Genomic DNA, 21566 nt, shown 5'->3' on the forward strand with positions numbered 1-21566 from the left:
CATGTCCTGGGCAAGAGGAGGTAGCTTTATTATTGGTGCCTTGCTCAGTGGCTTCTGTGGTCATGCTGGCTCTGGGGCACACGCACAAGGAGTTGCTTGGCCCTCTCCTTTTTTTCCAGCAGTGTGTGCCAGCCTGATGGGATGGCATGGGGGGCTTCACAGGCTGGCCAAGTGAGATGGCGGCAAACCAAGGGCTGTGTAAGGAATGCATGAGAACTGCACGGGATAATGGGAAACATTATTTATTGCCTGAATGCAGAAAACCTCCCCTTCCTCCCCCCTCGCCAACAGACAAACCCATGTCCAGTAATGACAAAGTCATTACCTTTTTATTATTTTTCAATAGGGTTCAGATGTAGCGTGTCTATTCCTTACAGGCTGTCCTGATGGCTCCAGGCTCCTGTCTCTCTGAGAACATTCAGCTAAACGCACCGAGTGGGTGTTGAGTCACCAGCCCTGCTGTAGAAAATTTGGGCCTTACCCTCCCAGCAGCCTGTTATCTCACTTATTAAGGGAGAATTATAATGTTTCCCTTCCTCCCAAGAGGCATTTGGGACTACAATAAAGGCCTTGTGAGAACTGCTGCAAGATCAAAGCAGGGATCCCATTGGAGAAGTTCAGCATAGTGCTGTTCCTGATAAGATATGGTTTTGGGGGCTCTTAATAGAAACTATTGGCTTTTCAATATTTTTTCTAGCATGAATGCTATGCTTGAAAAAAATAATTCTTTCATGTGGAAATCCTAAAATTATGTAATCCTCAGATACTGAAAAGGTTGAAATTCTTTTGGATTTGGTGGGTTTTCAAGTTTTCCATCCCAATGTCCTATGTCGCAGGACAAGTCCCTGTTCTGACATGCTTTTGCTCACTGATTATTTCACGACTGATCATTCTCCAAAAAGCTTCTTCCTCCTTCACCTGCTGCCCCTCTGTAACTCCAATTCTTCTTTTTTCTTGCATTTAATGCCCTATCTATGCTTTGTCTTTGTCTCCTGCTTTTTAAATGTCCTTCCCCCACTTCATATCTCCAACGAGACCCCTGTGTGCGGGTGTGATAACCCACGTAGCACCCATGTCTCTGGGATTTATTTTGAGATCTGCTGCTTGTTTATTTATTTTCCTTTTAGCACACCCAGAGAGGCCTGTGTGGCAGGAGATGTGAAGAGAGGTGATTATGGGAGACTATTTCCCCTCGCCGCTCATTCATGACAAACAAAGAGCAATGATTGATGATTAAAAATGCATTCTCTGGGCTTGTTTTCTTTTGTTTTACCATTATGGAGATATTATAAATACTGAATACTAATCAATCCAGACCTGGCGGGACCTCACAGACCTTCTGCAATCCCAGGGCTTCGCTCTTCCTTACAACCTCTGCAGCTTTCCCTTCCCTCCTTTGTTTCTAAATTAAACACCTAGAGTCCTCCATCCCAACCAAAAAGAATGAGGTTAACTTCGGATGAATTCATAATGTCTTTTTGGACCGGCTGGGCTCTTGCCTCTCCCAAATAGCCACACTCTCCCCTGCAGTCTCTGTGTTCAGGCACCCTGGCATTTCCCTGCCCTTTTTTGCCCTGCAGCAGGGTGAAAACAGAAATTCACTCCTCAGATCAAAGGAAAATTCCTCTGATTTAGGAAGCCCAGAGTGCCACGAATTTGCTTTCAAAGTGGATGCCTTGTGGAGAGGAGAAGAGATCAGGAAGTCTCCTCTAAAAAACTCCCATTATTACTAGCAGTAAGGTTGGATTTCTCTCTGGGCATTTCTGTGCAAAAGCCAGAGTGCCACATCTGATTCCGCAACATTACACAATGTCCAGATAAACAGCAAACTCGGTGGCGCTTGCATTCTTTTATCTTTATTCAATCAAATTAACTGCTTTCTCTTTCTCTTCCCGCACCCCCCACCCCGCCTCATTCTCCCTCACTTATGTAAAATAGAGAGACATTGCACTGGCCACTGCAAAAATTGATCAAAATCATCTATCCGAACTGAATGAGAAGATTCCTCTTCACTTTGGCCTAAACTACTACTTTTCTCTAATCAGCTATTTCCTGTGAGATTTTTCCAGTGTTCTGCTCCCTGCTGAAGTCAACATTAAATCTCCCACACAGCAAAGCTCTGACTGACTCCAGTGGGAGCACAGTTAGGCTGAGGCTAAGGTTTTGCAAAAGTCCCCCCATCCAGATAGCAGATTGAGGTCCCTCTTCTGCTCTTTGCTGCAGATGGGCAGACCCGAGGCGCTGACAGAGACCCCACGAAGCCAGCAGTGTAAGAGCAGCGCAAAGGGTTGCCCGTGGAGCTCAGATTACTGAAAATAAACTACAGTGGGCACTGACATACATTTTTCTTAATAGGCTTAGAACCAGCCCAGGAATAGCTGAGCTCAGCTGGAGCGTATCAGGAAGGAGAAGGAAGAGAATCTGAGCTGGGCTAGCAAGAAATTTTAGTCTGAACCATACGGCAAGAAACTGCAGTATGTTCTTATCTTGAAGCCCGAGGATTTATTTTATGCACATAATTCCCTGATCATCTTGATGTAGCATCTCTTAGGAGGATGGTGTTACACTATCTAACCACCACTGCTGGAAGTTGACAATCTCTCTATCATCTTAACTTTCTTAAATAATTTTAAATATATATGTGTGTTTATAAAATATCAAGGGCCTGATCCCATTGAAGTCTAGGGAAGGAGTCTAATCAGTTTCAGTAGGCATTTGGGTCAAGCCCATAGATGTTCACGACTCTTCTCTTTTTAAATATTGTATCTCTGCTTTACATCTTTGCATGCTACTCTTCCCTAGCACACACAGGATCTTCCTCTCCCTTTGAAATCTGTGAAATTTTTCTATGAGAACAGCATTTCTCTGTAATCTGTGTTCAAAAATGGAAGCCACTGCTCTCAAGTAATGAGGGAGCCTAAAATGCTGATTCTTAGTCAATCCACTTTATCCCTCTGTGTTTCCAAATTTACTTCTTCCCCCCTTCCCAGAGCAGTGTGAAACCAATCCATAGTGAAAGGGGCTTTGCAGCAGGTAATGATAATTAATATGCTTCAGATTTTTTAGTTTAGCCTTGAGTCTGCAAGCAACCTTCAGTTGCAATGTAATTACCACCAGTTCACCAACAAATTCTGTTTTGTAGACTTGTTTCACCAGATTTAGCACACAGATTGATTCAAGCCACTCTTCGGTGAGCCTCTGCAGTGGAATTATATCTTTACACAATGGTCTGTTCAAAGGAAATATTATTGCTATATTTTCAAACCTATACACTTTCACCCAAAGATCCTAACTCTTCTGGCAGTTTATTTCAATGATACCACTTAGCATAAGCTTGGCAGAGAAAGAAATGCGTGTATATGCACGTCTATATGTATATGTATGCACATGTACTACACCCACACACACAAGTTACTAATCCATTGGCTGATGTATTTATGGCTATTTTGCTTATAAACCACTGCCCTCTAAGAAGCTTACAGCCGCCTTCTGCAACCACGGGAGATACTTACCTGCCTCAACAGTAGAAGTTTGCATTTCAGAAAGACTCAGTTTGTAACCTGGTTGAGGACGGTGACCTCTGTGCACACAAAGAATCAGTCTAACAGTCCAGTCCAGACCAGAGCCGCCTTTGGGAAACGTTACCTTTAAGTCCTGCTTTCCTTGCTGCCTGGTTAATGCACTACTCAACCCATTTCTCTTGCAGGTACAGTGACCCCCAGAGGCCAGTCCCAAGGAACAAGAGGAAACACCCCTCCCTCTGGTTTCAGCTGATGGCCACTCACTTCTCTCTTCTTCTTCAGGTTTTTTTCTCATATTGTTAACTCTCATGAAAAACAGACCATGTTTGGTTTTAGGTAGCATGGTAAAGCCAAAAAGCATCAGTAAGAAGCTAGATTAGGGAATGAGTCTGGAATGTTTTCTGCGGAAAAATTAACTAGAACCTAAAAGTGAAGAGATGGGAAATACTAAGTCCCACCTGGATTCATTTGCTAAAAACAGGGCAGGATTGCTTTCTGCTACGTGCTTCCCAGTGTAAAAAACAGAGGCTGGGGCAATTCTTCAGCCCATGATATGAAAGAGGTCAGACATAAAATCACACTGATCCTAGGAATATATGAATCAGATTACAAGGTATGACGACACTGCACAGTACAATGCTGGTTAAAGATACCCAAGCTACTGCTGAATAAGTACAGCAAGCAGCGGAAAATTATACCAGACAGATCACTGTACTAATAGAGCTGTACTCTCCTGATATCAAGCTAGCTCAGGTATCTCTAAAAGGCACTGCGCTGTGCAGTGTACATATATAGTAAATACTGCAACTGGTACTGGTTTGCCACTCTGTACCTCAGCATCCTCATCTGTAAAATGGGGGAAAAGATCACTACCACATTCAGAAGGAGCTATGAGACTTATTTGATGTTTTTTAAGAGCCCTGAAACCTCAGAGAAGGGCAATTTATTGTTCTTATTTTCCTGTGATCACACTATTCCCACAGGGATTGTTTATTTCTCAGCTCTGGGTTTCAATTTATTTATTTCTCATTGTGTTCTGGGTTTCCATACAGAGCAATTTCCACTAGCAAAGACTGAAGGGACTATTTTCCCTTTCTGGCTTCAACTTAACAAACATACAGGCTGATAAATCCTCTTGTGAAAATCCTACAGGGTGAAACAGGCTACAGATCAAAGCGAAGGAACATTTGTCCTCTAGTATGATACCAATACCAGCAGAGCCTCCTCACCTTCAGAAAATGATCCTTCATAAAAGCTCATGTCCCACCCTCCCACTCTCTGTTCCCAGACCCAGACTTCTGACTTTGCCACACATTTCTGTCACCCAGATCTGCCAGTAGAATCCGGTTCTATTGGCATTAAAGGTTCCATTTCCTTGTGAAAGACTCCTCTGAAAACAGCAGGAAACATGCTAGCAGAGAGAACAGTACTGGATCTCAGGCTCTGTTTGGTATTTGGAGTCACAGGTCATTTGTGAGCTTGGGGAGAAAACCCAACCAGCTCTATGCAACCAGGCCGAGCTCCACCTGGGAATGCCATACAGAGAGGAGCCACCTCAGTGCACTCCCAGCCTGTGGGGTACTCAGATCTGTTCAGACTTTCCTTGTCTCTGCTTTGGTCTGGTTCCAGGTAGCTCTGCTTCCTGTTCCAACAGCACAAACATGCTGTACCCGAGACACCTATGGAAATACAAAGGTCACTGCACTGCTGTGTGTGAGTGTTTGCCAGAGCTTGTTTGCATGCAGAAGAAGGGACACTGCACAGCCAAGGACCTCTTTCAGTATGATTTCCATGTCATGCGTTCAGTCCTGGGAGAAGGTGAAAGAAGAGTCCCAGGTAACCCCAACTCAGTCTTGCTCCTTCCACGTGCTGGACCAGTTATTATAAATGCCTCACGAATGGTGTCAGGCCCAGTCCCAAAGTCCTTGCTCTAATTCAGGTATCAGGGAAGGTGCTGAAGTTGAATTTGTACAAAACCTGACCAAAGGCATCAGGGTATAGCCCTTGGATGTAAAATGGCTGGGCCATTCATACAGCCAAAGTCAGACACAGTATTTAAGGTGGGAAGTGTCTGACATCTTTATATTTCACTTGACTCTAATACACATGGCAGCCACAGACTAGAAGAGTAGCTGAGCACTCGCTTAACCAGAAGTACTGGAAAGGTCCCAAGTGGTATCAAAGAGTTTTTAGCAACTATTGAACCAGCTACTTTCAGGGGTGTATCTCACATTCTTAAGTCCTGGATCATGAATCACAAATACAGCTATTCCCTTCAGTGGATTTATGGGAAAACTATGAGTTTTGGTTTTGCTTACCTATCCTCTGTTATTAAACTGTTTCTCTCTGGGACCATTACAAAGTAATCTGAATGTCCACAATCAGTTCACGTACTTGAAAAGGTAGATATCATAGTTATGTCATGAAAATTTGTAGGAGAAGTTTGGGGATTGCCTGTACACTAAGGGTATGTACAAATTATCTCAAGTGGCTGAATTATTACAGCTTAATGTTCCCCCCTTCCCCAGCCGACACGCAGTACCTGACCATACTCCTGACCAGTTGCAATGGTAAAGTAAAATATGTGTGTCTGAACCAACATAAATGCCAACACAGTTCAACCAGGCAAATTTTACTCTGGAACTGCACTGATAATTACTGTAGCAACTTTACTGGTAACTATTAAGCTGAGGTTTGACTTGAATCATACCCTAATACCAATAAATTTGGCTTGGTGCTATTGGAGACACACTGCCTTTCCATGGATTGAAACAGTTTATCAGTTTCAATGGCTTGTAATGATAAACCAGGTTACATAATGGTGCACATCAGACTGTCCCCAGCAGACTTGCACCAGTTCATATAGTCAGGTTTTAAAATCCTGTCTTTAGTTGAAGAGCTCTAAATTTTAAACCTCAGTCTCCCTAAGACTTAAAGCACACTTAGTCAACGAATGTGCAAACCAGAGCAAACTGGGGTAACTTCCTATGGGTGAATGGAAATCTAGTGCAAACTAAAGTAGCCTTTGCCTCTTGTTATTAAAATTAAACTCTGTGATAATCAACACTTAGGGCGAGCATCTCAAAACTGACTGTGTAATTTCAGGGGCTCAGTGGGAACAACGACCGGAAATACCTGTAGGCACTTTTATAAAAACTCTCCCTGTAAGTGTAGCTAAAATGGAAAAAAAATTCACGTGAAAAATTAAAAGGAAAACTCTAGAAAGCTTAGGTGAGACGCAGCTGCTAATCAGTCCAAAAGGGTGGGGAAGATAATTTATTGCTATAAAGTGGACTTATGTTCCTTTACCTGTGAATGTTATCATCTTTGATAAACTATATGCATGCATATTTTGTATTTCTATGTTAAAAAGCAAAGTACAATCTTACAATAAAAAAAAAGCCCAGTAACTGCAAGGCCAGGTTGCCTATGGAGGCAGGTGTGTGTGTTAATGAAACGCTCCTTCCTCCCTGCCCCAAAGAGCCTGCCTTTATAGCCTGGTCACGAGCTGAAGTTACTGTAAACATGGCCTTCTAAAGTCACCAAAAAAGTTCAGCACCCCTTGCAGGAAGGATCAGTTTACACCATCTAATTTTTCTGTCTGACTAATACATTAAGTCAGATATCATTTCCTGCTCACAGACCGTTTCTCCATTCAACAAGCTTTCTCTGTGTCCTCTTCTAGATTACTTCTTGAATCTTTCTGCCCCTTTTCTGTTCCCTGTTTTTCCACTGTGCTCATTATTTTTCCCACAAGCCATTTCCCCTGAGCTTTTTCCAATATGAAGCTGAACACCTTTATGGATATCTGCAATTCCCTCTGGCCCAAATCTTGGGAGACCCATTCAGTTTATATTCCAGAAAATTTCTTTCATAGCCACTGGGAACACTGAGCTTCCAGCACAGGATCTGACCAGCAGGAAAAGCTCAGTTATCCCATCTGCAGGGAGGAGAGTAAATCACCAGCCAGACTCCAGAGATGGGGATAAGGTCACTGTCCATCGGCGACGAGTGCACAAAATCCTCACTACAACAGCAAGGAGTGGGAGTGCTCTGCGGTGTGCACGAGTTGTCTGTCCCTGGCAAAGAAGCACAAAATACTGTTTCCTACCACACTGCTGTGCTTATACAGTACAGAACAATTTCTGAGCACAGAATGGCTGTTGCTGCTACCAGAGACGTTAGCCAAAACACTTAGGATTAAGGGAACGGAAGGCAAGGAGGAAGAAGGGGCTAGTTTTAAAAAAGCAAACGTTGCCACTATGGTGACAGAACAGTATCATCAAGTGCCTGCAGTGTTTCACTAGTCTGCTGGCCAGACTGCTGGGAAGCAGACCCGTTGTACTTCTCTGGGAAGTGGAGAGCACTCTGTACGTGCTGCCCACACATCCATACTGCCCACAGGGGGCAACAGTGCCCAAAATATTTGAAGATGGGCAAAATTGAATCAACCTCAGCCCCCAACAAGGGGTGGCTCTGGTCCAGACACCTGTCCACTTACTGAGTCTGAATTTGGCTTATTCTCAGTGTGCCAACTCGGGGAGGCTTACTCCAGGAAATCTACCACTGATTTCAGCTGGATTTTACAGCCTCCCTGGCCTAGACCTGAAGAGCTTTCAGTGGATTGTGGTGGGTGTCTGCTTCTCTATCACTGTGTCACGGGGCTTGAAGGAGAGGGTGTCCTCTTAGCTCATATACTGTGAGTCTGCAGCCCCTTGGATGATCCTGGCTGGAATTTCACTAGTCCCAGTAAAGCTCCCTGCAGACAGAAAGGGGAAATAGCTCTGCACTCTGTTCCCCTCCTGCACCCAAACATGGTATCTGCGTCCAGGGAACAATGACTTAAAAAGGACTTCAAAAACAGGCATTATTTGTCATCTGGAAGAGCTATAAAAAGAAACACTTCTCAAGTAGTGAGTGTGAATACCATTACTTTACAGATTCAAGGGAAAAAAAGCAGATAACCTTGCGGAGACCCGACCTTCAAACAGGTTCAAATAACTTTACCACGCTTTCCCTTCCTCTCTCCTACACAAGCACAAAATTACATACATGCACATGTTCCCATACATATATACTCCCACGTAAACACAACTTTGTAGACATGCATATGCCCTCTCTCTCACACACACAAAAAGCCTCTTGCACATGTTCTCTCCCACATTCACGTTTCCATGCGTTTTTCTGCACTTGCAAGCACTCTTGTGCACACAGACACATACACACAAAGCATAATACACAAACACAGTACGATAACTGCAAGAGAAAGATCAGACCTCTCAATGCTGAGTGTGTTGGAATTTATTTTGGAAAGGAATTCCAGTGTTTGTTCCATACCCAGAGTGTTTGGATCATCAGAATATAATCCCATGAATTTACATAGTTAAAAATCAGACTACCTAAAAAACAAAAGCCCTTACTTTTGCAGTTTCCTATCCCTTCAAATCCAGCTTTCTAGGCAGTCTGGATCAGCAACAGATCCTAGCAATACTTTCAGAGAGAGGTGCACGCCTGTCTGAGGAGATTCGCTAACTGTGCAGAGATTCACGTCCAGAGCAGAACTTTGCAGGATGTTGCTGTTGCAATCAAGACCGTGATCTGACACTGGGGCAGATCTGCGTGGCTGGTCTCTTGTGGACTCCTGATTTTGTGACTGGCCACCTTTATGCACTTTGCATGTGATGGGGGTACACCTACGATCCTCCATCAGCTACGCCACACATCTAGCTTGTGATCATGCAAAGTACCAAAACCAAGGAGGAGATTCAGAACAACTCCATTAAATTCTCAAAGCTGGAGGGTATGGCTACCCACTGTGTCCTCTTTTTGCCAGAATCAACGGAGATAAACATTCTTCTCTATGATTTTCAACATCAGCTGAATATTCTGCTCAGGTGGGATCTGCTTAAGTCCTTGGCAATGCTAACAACAATGCTGTCTACTCCTCTACTTCCTTCTACGCAAGTATCTCAAAGTTCAATGCACATATTTGGTGGCCTTATTCTCTACTGTATTTGGCACCTTGACTATACAGTGATTTCAACTTGAGGTACAGGTGTTCAGTAGTTCAGAAAACCAGATCCTACCAGCCCACCTCACAGCACAGAGACAGACAGTGGTAAGTTTCCCACCCTGGCCTGTTATCTCAGCTAAAGTAATGTACTGTGGCACATGGATATGGTGTATGTTTTGAAAATAAAATCTTATATAAAGCATGGTATTATTTCACAAGAATGTTAACCGAGGAAAAGATTGTGGAAATGTTTTCCCTTGGACCATGCAGTAAAGCAGTGGCACAGCAGGGTGAGGAACTCAGAAATCCTGTTTCCTAGATCCTGCTATAATCATTAGATAATATACAGTGTCCCTCCTTGCTAGGGAAAACAATGATTTCATCCTTTCCATAGAGGGTGAGTTTGATGGAAGGTAGGCTATAGCCAGCTTTGCATTTGCTTCTACTGCAAAACCAGGTATGCCACTGCATATCTCATTTGGAACTCACTCAGCTTAATTTCAAAAGACTGGATAACACCTATGCTGAACTTCTCCTTTCTATGGTTTATCTCTGATCCGCATCATCCTCTGGGAAAATGCAATGAAATCAGTACAATTGCTTTATATTTTACCTATTGCCACGGGGCCCAAAATTCAGCGCTTTGTGAATTTTGGTGGCATTTAGTACAAATTTCATGTCAGCTAGTAAAAATAGCCTCATTCGGGCAAAAGACATCTAGTAAAGAAATTTAGTGTATGGTCACAGTTCTCGGAACTGCAACAAGGAGAAATATTGGGGTTGATGTCCTGTTAAGATACTCTCTCAGGTGGGAGTAAGCCTAGGCAGTACTATGCTAGCTTTCACCATCTCATGTATCTTTTCAAAGTTTGTCTGAAGACTGGTAAACGGCACTCAGGAGTGTGAGAGCTCTGTGGCTGCCTCTCTACCTGCAGTCATTGATATGTGGGAAAAAATCATACCTGAATTTGAAAGGCATGGGGTGGCCGTGGCAAAGCTTCTTTCTCATGCCATTGCACTTGCCATAGGGGACACATCAGCATTTATTGCAGGGTTCCATGCAAAAGGGGAAAGTTGCAAGGCAGAGAGAATAAGGGGCAGGATCAGGTGCTCAACTGCTTGTTTCTGCTGTCTTCTGCGAGAAAGAGGGAAAGGCCTTTGCAGGGTCAGACAGCAACTGCAAAACTCAGGATGAAAACCCACAGCCCAGTTCCACCTGCCTCCCTACACACCCAGAAACCTCAGCTGCTGGCTCCCTGCAGCTGCTGCTGAGGCTCTGAGGAGTCACAGAGTAAAAATCTACTTCTGGAGCACTCACAGCACAGGCTGGCTTGGGGCTGGGGTGGCAGCCACTAGAGTGAGAGCCACTGAAGTGATCCTGCTCTGTCACGTAGGGCTCTGCAAATCCACAGGGGCTCTAAGGCCCAGGTTTTAAACTGCACTTGCTGTCCTGGAGAGCTGGGATGACAGTGCTCCAGCTCCAGTGCTCTTTCTGGCAGTCACAATACAGTGATTTCTCCAATTCACAACTGAAACCAGCCAAGCCATCCAAAACCTGGTAAAGACTTTTCTCACTCCTGCTTTCTGTGGCAACAGTACAACTGTCCTTACAGAACAGACTTACCTGCTCTTCAGTGGGTTTGGCAAAAGGAGTGATCATACTTTTTGTATTTTTATTGCCCACTGCAAGGGAAGCAGTTAGGAAAATCAGGAGGTTGGAAGGAAAGAGAAGACAGACTGCAAGGCCAGTCTCTTGGTATGAGATTTTCTGCTGCTGGTCTAAAAGGTCTTATCTTACCATAAACTTTGACCAGAGAGAACTGAGCTGTTGTGAAAATGAGAAGCAATGTCAACTGCCACATGAAATACGTCAATGAGAAGAGTTGCCTGGACTCTGAGAAGCTCTTTGGGTCAGTAAGCAACGCCTGGCCAGTGAAAATGTTCCTACAAAAATGTCTTTACCAACTTTCAGAGAGAGCAAGAACATACCATGGCCTGGATAACTGCTAGAATACCTGTCTTGGTTAACTACTACAAGGGTTGTTTCAACTTGAAAACAATGGGAAGATCTCTCTCAGTAGGTCTGGCTGACAAGCAGAGAGCCCCTTTTGGCTGGAGAGTCAGCTGGAAAGGCCTGTGCCTTGCTCAGTCTCAGAATATTTCCACCTTTAGAACAGAAATGATGTTGAGACCTTCACAGTTTGCTCCAGAGGATGTGACAAAAGGTCTCCAGAAATGTTGTGAATGGCCAGTTGTGTCATTGAGCACTGCCTGCCTCTTCTGGCATCATGGATGTGATAAAAATCTTGCAGTGGAATGGCAGTGAAGCAGAAATTTAAAAAAAAAAAACCACCACACTCTAGTGCCTGACATTCTTTTTAGGATGCCAATAAAAGATAATGTTACCTGTAAAATGTGCAAGCTGCTTCTAGCACTGCGCCTTCCTCCTCTCCTACGCCCTTCTTCTGAATTTGTACTACCCCTGCAGTGGACAGAAACTCAGGAGAAAAGAGCACCAGGGCAAGAATGTCACAGACAGACCCTCAAGACTAAATCAACAGTTAAAGGAAACAGTCAGTGAGAGAGGTGCCGAGAATCCGACAGCTTTGTCTCCTGCACCATTTACATTGGTGGTTCCAGGGAAGCTTTTGCACTCTCTGATTGAGTTTTGGATCAAGCTTTATCTCGGTGGATTTTCTAACATCCATGTCAAACGTGGGACAGGTATGAGAAAAGATGGGAGAGATTAGGCTGGGAGGAAGAAAACACAGTCAGCATACTAGAGCAGATCCACTGTGTCAAATTCAGCTCTGAGAGCGCTCCAGTGGGTTGTGTTTGTCCCACTGTGAGCCATTTCAGCTGCCTCACACTCGTGCATAGTGAGAAGTTCAAGGACAAATGCTTTGATTCGGAAAAATTTTTCTGTTTGCCAGAGACATAAACTATTCAATGAGGTGCTCAGAAAGTTTGGCTGCACGTCTTTTTGGTTCAGTTTTCCTGTGCATTTGGGATGCTCCTGCTATTGGGATCTCCGTATGTAATATAGATTAAATACGACTTTGTGCTGATGCAGTGAATTTCATCAGAGGATCTCACAGCGTTTGCAAATTAATTAATTAAACTCTCATGGCACCCTACTGCTAGTATCACCATCTTATTTAGATGGCAACAGAGGCACTGAGAAAGAGCTGCCTTATTCTGGACCACCCAGAAGGTCTGCAGAAAAGCTGGAAAAAGAGCTCTGCAGGCCTGATACTAAGTCCCTTCTTCCACCAACTCGACCAGTTCCCTCTCTGCCCATTATCACACAGGCTAAAGATCTCTGTTGCAGCCTAATATAACACGAAATAGTTCAGCAGAGGAGATTTTTGTGAGAGGGTACAGAATTGCTTTTGAGCAGCAAAGTATGATAATTAGGAGGGGTCCGGGGCGGGGGGGAAAGCAGAGGTTTATTCCTTGGTCTGAATTGAATTGTACAGATAATGCCTACAAGACTTTCCTAACTCTGGCAGAGGACACCTTGGACTTGAGCTTTGCTGCTTTCATCTGCTTTGCAGTGCGTCCAGCGAACAGGATTTATCTGAAAGAGGCATTTTCCTATGGGAAGCTGCTGTGGTGCCTTTAAGATTTGGAGTGATGCCTTCTGAAAGGGAAGCAAGAATATTTCAGAGGGACTCTCTCCTTCAGGAAAAAAGCCCAAACCGTGTCTTTCCAAGATGGGGTCAACTCCTCAGCCCTTTATCTGGAAGCACTTACTACACAATTAATGGAAGGAACTCTCATCAAATGAGGGACAAATCATAAAATTAGGGAGATGGAAATTAGGCATGGACAAATGATCCAGGTGCAGGGGAGATTTATGGGGGAGGTTGTATTATAGCTAATGATTTCTGCTAATGATCCTCCAAAGTATAAAGTGGCACAGAGCCCACTCTCAATGGGACGAGAGAAAATCCTGTGTGCAGAGTGAAGGGCATTCCTCTCGGGAGGGGAAGCTGGACCCACAGCACAGCAGTAGCATCAGACCACTCTCTCCATCTCCTAACGCAGAGATGCTGGTTGTGGAACTTGCCAGCCAGAGGGCTGCGAGAACAGTGGGGGCCTCTCTGCCGCGATGAAAGTCACCCAAAAAGCAGCACCCTTTCCTGTGCCTCTCCCTCAGCTGCTTCCAAGAACATCCTATCCCAACTCTCCACACCATCTTCCTGAAAGTAGCTCCTGACACAGCACTCAACCAGATGGAGGTTTCCCTGCCATCACCACCAAACCAAACTGGAATCTCACTGCTAAAAATGTGGAGGGGGAACCTGATCCTTCCCAGCTCTCCTCTCCCCTGCAACCTACCTCTCCCAGTCACATAAATGATGCGAACAAAACAAGGTGGGTCAAGTTAAGCTCTGGTGTTCGCCAGAAAGGGTCTGCCTCAAGTGATAAGACATTTCATTAACTCTTTCATTTTCTCTTTGGGAATCTCTCCTACTGACAGTGACTTCACCTTCCTCCTGCAGAGTAGCAGAGTTCCATCATAACCCTGAAAGCCACTGCTTTAACTCTAGCAGAGATGAGGTGAGCTGTGTGCTCCTCACCAAGACTTATAGCTGGCACAGAGTAGATCTTTACTTCCCAGCATGACATCCCTCCTTATTGCATTTCTTATCTGGAAGGGGTTGAGCCTCAGCCTGCAGCAGCTACAAGCTTTCCACACAACAAGAGCTCCTTGTGGCATCTGTACCAGCGTGGGCTTACCTAAACCAGCATTTCTCTGTTGTTCCTTGCACCAAGCCTTCACTGATGCCCTCTGTATGTAAGCCTCTAACTCCTGGTAAAATCTGGGTCTAGAAGGGTTGAGAACACTCTTTGCCATCTTTTGTGATGAGGGGTGTAGTCCCAAGAAATGAGGCTCTAGAAACCTGGGCTCTATGCTTGGCTCTGCCCCTAGGCACAACATCCCACCTCTTAGTGCCTCTGTGAAAATAATAATCATTGTGAAATGAAAATAATGATCCTGACCTGCTTCACACAAAGCTTTGAGATCTAGGGATAACAACAACGAGGTGTTCTTACTAGCTAATCCAAGTGGAGGATGTTATTAATGATTTGTAACAATCAAACTCTCAGCAAGCAATTCAGCAACTATTTTCAGCCACAAAGGCAGCATTATTCCAAAACTTAAGAATGCTTTTCACAGGAAATGGAAATTATAGGAGCTGAGGTTTTGGAAGAAAATATAGGACGGGAGAGTTGTAAGGGGGTTGGAGTTCCTTTCCTACTGTCAAGGAAAGGGAAAAAAAAAAGGACAATTAAAGCTGTGCTGCCCTGCGCTCCCCTGGGAGCCCCGTCCTGCCAGCTCCAGTGATTGGTAGTTTGGACTATTACTTCACTGTTCTTGGAGTAATAAAAATTCCTGGTGAGTTTCATTTGGAGCTCTGATCACGAATGGCACAATGATTCACAGAAATATGGGTAGCGTTGGATGCCAAAACAGTACCAAGTAAAATCTGCTGAGCTGGTGGGTTCATGCATTGTGAGATGTGTTTTTTTTTCCTCTCCAAAGGAATTGGATCTATCTGCTACAGGGAGGAGATGAAAAAATGAGGGAACAGGGGAAAAATGTAAGAGAGAAAGAAAAAGATTCAAGATTACAAAAGACAGAGGACATGGAGGTAATGGGAGTAGAGAGCTGCAGTGAAAACTGCAGGAGGAAATTGCAGTGGCTTAAATCAGTAGGTCAGTAGACATCTGGGTCATTGGTGGATGTTAGCAAGTGATATTGTGAAGTGATATATGTAGAAAAGACATAAAGGAGATATTCTGGGTCTTAAGGCATATAGCAACCCAGGCTAGAGACAGAAGGAGAGAGTTAATCCTGTTTGTCCAGTCTCTCAATGAGCCCGTCCAATCTCTACCAGCACAGGAGACTCCTCTTCAGGGCTTGTTTCTGTTTATGCCCTACTGGATGTATCCTAAACTTGGACCATACAGCAAGAAGTATCTCCTTCCCTCAGCATTAATTACAGTCAGGGTCCTAGTCTAGTCTAATACACAGAGTTTGCTTCAAAAGCCCTTCCGTACCCACAGCCTTTGAAGGAACAGAGTTTTTATAGAGACCAAAGAGAGCTTCAAGTCTTCCCCTCCTGCTGGGAAGTTTCGATTAACACTGACTGCAGTCATGAGCCATACACCTCAGAGAAGTGTCTCAGAAAAGATTGCAGGATTAATGAATGAGAAGGGTGGTTAAAAATGAAGAATGTGGAAAAGAAAACGTTCCCTAGTATTATCTTTGTGTCTTGTTTTCTTTTTCCTGTGTATCTTTACCCTCTCCTTAAGCCTGCCAGGATGAGGACTTTCTTAGTTTTGTTTTTTTTTTCCCTGTCAGAAGTCTTGTTTCTTACCTCTTTTCTTTTTTCCTTTCCTTTTCCTTTCCTGAGGTTGAGCAGTTCTCCTATAACTAAGATGACATTCATCATACTCCTCTTCCCAGATCTGCTCTCACCCAATGTAACACAACCCCACACCAAGTGAAGTTCTCTGTATCTGTGGCAGGGAAACAAGCCTTCATGAGACCCCGCACAGTATTTGTGACTGCCAGTCTATTTAAGATTCAACACTCATGGGCAGCAGTACAAACCATTTCAGATGGACAGACAAACAGATAATGTTTTGTGCTTAAATAGAAAACCTAATGAATAGACAAAGATGTTGTAAACTTCCCTTCCTTTTTATCAACCTGGTCTGGGGTTGGTTTTGTGCTCTGATGAAGCAGAATGAGCAGCACAATCTGAACAAGATTGACCTGATAGGGAAAAGGGTCAGGGTGAAAAGGGTCACCTAAAGCCTATAAATTAAAACCTACAGCTTAAGTACGTTCTGTCCAATTCTCTCTCTCTCTCTCAAAAAAAAAAAGGAAAAAAAAACCTAAACCCAAAGCTAAATAACCTCTATTTATTGTTATCACACAGCATGTCCAGGAAAGTATTTTACGTACTGCCAAATCTTCTCTCTAGGTGCCTACACCTTTGCCAGCTTGTGCAGCGCTCAGCTCTCCCACATTTTGCCATTGTGGAAATGGATGTTCAGCTGAAGTTGCTCTGCAGGACTGACACGCAGTAGGTACTGGCTCTGGTGACAGAGGAAGGATTGCTTTTCCCCACTCAGCTCAAAATCACTTCCAGAGTAACATTTCAGCGTGTTATGAAGGTCACAAAGTGGTATTGCTTGGATAAGCTCTGACTAGCAGAGGTTCTTAGTGTCATTAGGTTCTCACCAAAATAGGAATTTTATCTGTTGCATCCCAGTCAGAGTTAGGACTGATTGCCTTTCTCAGTCTGCCCTGCTTTTTTCTAAATCCCAGCCCCCGTATCTACTGGGTACTCTGTTTCTAATAGAAGTTTAAATTCTGGAGCCAAAAGAGATCAATGAGATCATCTAACCAACTGAGATTAGCTGTGCAGAGATCACCATGCTGTGTGCAGAGTACTAGTTCACAGTTCAGTGGGATCCAGTCCTAAATTCCTGTTGTTGCTGACCCATCCACTCTTGAGCCAGCTCTTTTAACACGTTCAAGGAAAGTTTGTATTTCAGTCATCACTTGATTTTGCATTAAGGTAGAGGATGGACTACTACTTTCCTCCCTCCCAGAGACTTCTCTGTCCATTTCTATGATTATCACACTGCAAAGGATCCCTTTAAGTCAAGCTCACAACCACCTTGAGTTTCTTTCAGAGAAGGATAGTGTACACATTAGCCCACTCATTATGTATTTTTCCTGCTGCATCTCCATGTTTTATTCCCTCAAGGGTATTACAAGTTTTGACCATAGGAGCCTACTCCCTTACCCACACAGAGAGACCCTCTGAAATAAATAGCAGCCTGAGTCTGCTGGATGCTGAGACCTCCCAGCCGTGGGTTACAGGACTATATATATTGTGCAATTTGTACGTCCATAGTGGTATTGATCAAAGCATTTGTAATGTTTCTCCATATACAAAGAGCAAACGGATGCTGTCAGTCAGAATAACATTCATTTTAGATTACATGAACAAACTAACTGTAAGCAAAATCTCCATGAGACAGCTCCATGCGTGAGCATGTATCTCTCTTTTTCTTCTCTTTCCTCTGGCATGCTGCAATGAAATTAACACAAAATAGTCCTTAATAGCTAACAAAGTGCAAATAATGCTTGGCTCTCGTGTAATGCTTTTCATTTGTGAAATTCATGGCAAACGTCATTACCCCTATTGCACGGGCAGGGTAGCTGGGGCATGGAGGGACAAGGCGGCATGCCCAAGGCTGCAGAAGAAGCGCGTGGCAGAGCTGGAAAGAGCCCATGACCCTCCACTCCCAGATGAGTGCCTCAAAGCCCACCAGTCATACAGCTATGCACTTAGCAGGCAGACAAACATGCAGGTAAGACCTGCTGTTGGAACAGACGAAAGGCCCTTCTCTTTGCAGGCCTGCTCTTTAACTTCTTTGTCCTCTTGTCAGATTTTATTCCTGAGCCCAGATGGACCTGATTATTGTGATTACTCACACATCACTGTAAGGTGAAATATACAGCTTCACCCCACTGACTAAGAAAAATAAATAGGACTCTCTCCCCACCACCCACACCCACTCCCACACTTCCCTCCGAACTTGAAATAAAAAACCTGTAAAAAGATTCCCGATGGCTTTGTCAGGGAGGGGGGATGGTGAGGATTGGTACAGTATATAACATCTCAGCTCTCCCGGATCAGTCACGCTTCCTAATTCAATAAGGTGAGAAGGAGCATAATTTGATCATATTTGTTTTGCATCACTGCAAAAACAGAAAATGAGGGGCTGCAGAGCCGCACCAATTTACTTCATCCGACCTTGATTAAAAGAAAATTAATTGCCGCATCTCTCAGGATATCTCAGGCAGCAGCCAATGGCTCTCCAGAATGGCACAAAAAAAAAAAAAAAAGGCAAGAAAAAAAGAAGGAAAAAAACAGGGAGCGAGGCACAGAGAATCTTTGCCCTTTCATCTCGTAGCACAACTGTCTTATTGGAAGTGTTGGCAGGCTGAGGGAAAAAACCAAGTGCTCAGGAAATCATGGGGAAGTCAACACAGGTTTGCCAGGGATTTCAGCCTTGGGATTTTTCCCTTCTGTGTTTACCACCGCATTCCCAACTGTTGGGGATTGCACCAGTCTCACAAGGTCTGTCTTGTGAGGCCGCAGGAGCAAAGCTGGGAGGATCTCAAGGCAAGACTTGGCGTAGGGCAGCTAGTAATAGGACACAGAGGCTTTTCTTGCTATACTCCCCCTTCACTCAGAGGCAGGTCTATGCTAGAAATTATTTATGGTAATGTCAATTAGGGCCATGATTTTTTAACTGTATTTCTACAGTGAAAAGCCGTAGTGTAGCTGCAGTGATACAGGAACCAAAGTGCTTTTACCAAGATAGCTGATTTCCCTCAAGAAACTAATTTAAGCCATGCCAAGCCAACAAAAGCACTCTTTGGCTGATCCAAGCTCTGTCTCACTAGTAGGATGTACTGACAGCAATACCAGCCAACATGTTCTAGTGTCAATTAGGAAAGACAGTAAGATGGTGTAAGGAGTCTGGGATAGTCTTAAAGAAAGAAAGGGGAATACATTTCAAGTATTACTCCAATACCCTTTCAAGGGGTATTCAAAAGGGCTAGCTTTTGCCCAGTGAACTGTAGCCTAAATCTTTCAAAGCCAAGGAAGAAAACAGGCTGCCCCAGAGGCTAGGCTGAAGTTGTGGCTAGGCTGGCTTCTACTCTGAACTGCCATCCAGGCAAGTGTGCCTCTCTCTGTTTGCACAGGGAACAGAGATTAACCTCAATAGGCTAAAGATAGTGAACAGTCCCCATAAAGACTGCACCTAGAGGGAAGAACCTTTCAAAGACTCCCTTGCACTGTAAAGTCAGCGACTCCCCAAACAGCAGCTCCTACAATACTTCTACTTTTGAAAGTGAGGTACAAAGGAAAAAAAGTGTCTGTGTTCAAAACAACACAGATATGTCTTTTTCTTGTTTGGTCCTTTGGATTCAGCCATCTGAGTCACTGTTTAGCGGAGAGGGGTCGGACATTAGTTCCTATTAGCTGGCTGTGCTCCGTGCTGTAGGTGCTACTGTATGCTCTTTTTGGCAATTTCAGTAGAGGCCATTGACTAAATAAACAGCAAGGATTTCTCTTGACCTTGCTTCTATTGACTGGATGCAAAGGGATGAGAATCGGCAGCTGGTGGCTGCCCATGACCTTGCCCGTCCTGTCCACACTACTGCCCAGGCTCCCCATTCTTCAGCTACCTGGAGACCTCACAAGCCCTCAGCCTGGGAACTTTCACCAGCGCTAAACTCTCACGCAAAATTTCTGATGGGAAAAAAAGATGACGACTCTGGCTGATCCAGTGCAATTATCAGATCAGAAGCGCCTGCTGCAATCCCACTCAAATCTGTATTAAAAATTCATTTCAAGTGTTCTTTTTTTTTTTTTTCTTTAGCTGCAAGTAGAAGAATTTACCCAGCTGTTTTATTAGGAAATTAAAGGGCACATTTTTCTAAGCAATGCACTGGAATTTAGATGGACCATAACCATGACTAGTGTTAATGTGAGAAAGGATATATCTGTCCTCAACATCCAACTATCCATCCATCCCACTGCACACATTGCTGTATTAGCTATAACCCAAGCAATGCTAAATCTTAGACTCTTAATATCATCAGAATATAGGATTAGAAGGGAGCTCTAGAGGTTACTTAGTCTGGCCACTTACTCCTATGCAGGACCAACTACAGCTACATCACTCTTGTTTGCCTAGCCTGTTCTTAAAATCTTCCTTTGATGGAGACTGTACAACCTACCTAGAACAATCTATTCCGATGTTTAACTATCCTTATCGCAAGAAAGTTTTTCCTAATGGCTAACCTAAATCTTTCTTGCTGCAATTTAAGCCCATTATTTCTTGCAATTTAATTCTTACTTCCTGGGCCTCATCCTTTACATAGGAACATTTCTGCAAAAGTCTCGAAGTTTTCATAATTTAACATTTCCAAATTCCATCCTGATAAAGGTCAATCTACTGCACACAGAAACAGGAGAGACGGCCAGTCCCTTCTGAGGTAAAAAGGAAACCAAACGGATCATTCCACAGACAGAAAACTTTCATGCCACAGAAGATTCCCATTTAAGAAGGAAACTGCAATGTTTTAAATTTGTGTTTTTACAAATAAATTAAAGGCAGGGTGTTTGTTCTTTCCATGTTATCCCTACTGGAAAACAGTAGCTTAATGTATCACACAAGCTGTTGTTTTGGAATGGGTGGTAAATGTTAAAAACAAAGAAACCAACAAAAAAAAAAGAGGCACAAATATTTCCTAAAAAGTCCTGATTTAAACACAAATACTTTGTGCAGTTCACGGGCCTGTCCTGGTCCTGAAATCAAAGGAATGATCCCCACTGCGGTTTGCTCCATGCACAAACCAGTCACAGATTTTACCCAGATTCCCAGCTGCAGAGTAGAATATGGGTCATAATTAGGACGGAAGGGTACAAAGAGCAAAACTGGAATCAGATCTGATTTTCTCAGTGCTCCAGGCTGCAGAGATATAAACCTTTGATTTGGGCTGTTGCAGAGCTTTACAATAGCAACCACAAGGTCCAAAGACAAGACAAGGGGCTGCATGGTGTCTAGCTCCGTACCAAATCCCCCAAGCAGCAGTATGCCAATGAAAGCCCCAGTGCCAAAAAAGAATGCTTCCCATTTGGACTCCTGCAGTCCCACTTATGTTTCCCAGATTACAGGAAAATTTTATTTCACTTATGAAATGGTGAGAATCTGCTTGTTTAAATTAAATGCTCCTTTGGGTGCTTTTGCTGGGCAGTCTTGTAGAGAAAAGAACAGTTTTAAGCTCTGATTCTGCAAAATTTGAGGTGGCACTTAGCAACAAGCAATGCTGTGCAAACCCATCAAGTCATACTGAGGCCAAAAAGGGTCTTCCTGCACCAGAACTTAAGCCTGTCTATAGTATGTGAAGAATCAGA

Source organism: Calonectris borealis, chromosome 23, assembly GCF_964195595.1.
Source record: "Calonectris borealis chromosome 23, bCalBor7.hap1.2, whole genome shotgun sequence".
Classification (NCBI taxonomy): domain Eukaryota; kingdom Metazoa; phylum Chordata; class Aves; order Procellariiformes; family Procellariidae; genus Calonectris; species Calonectris borealis.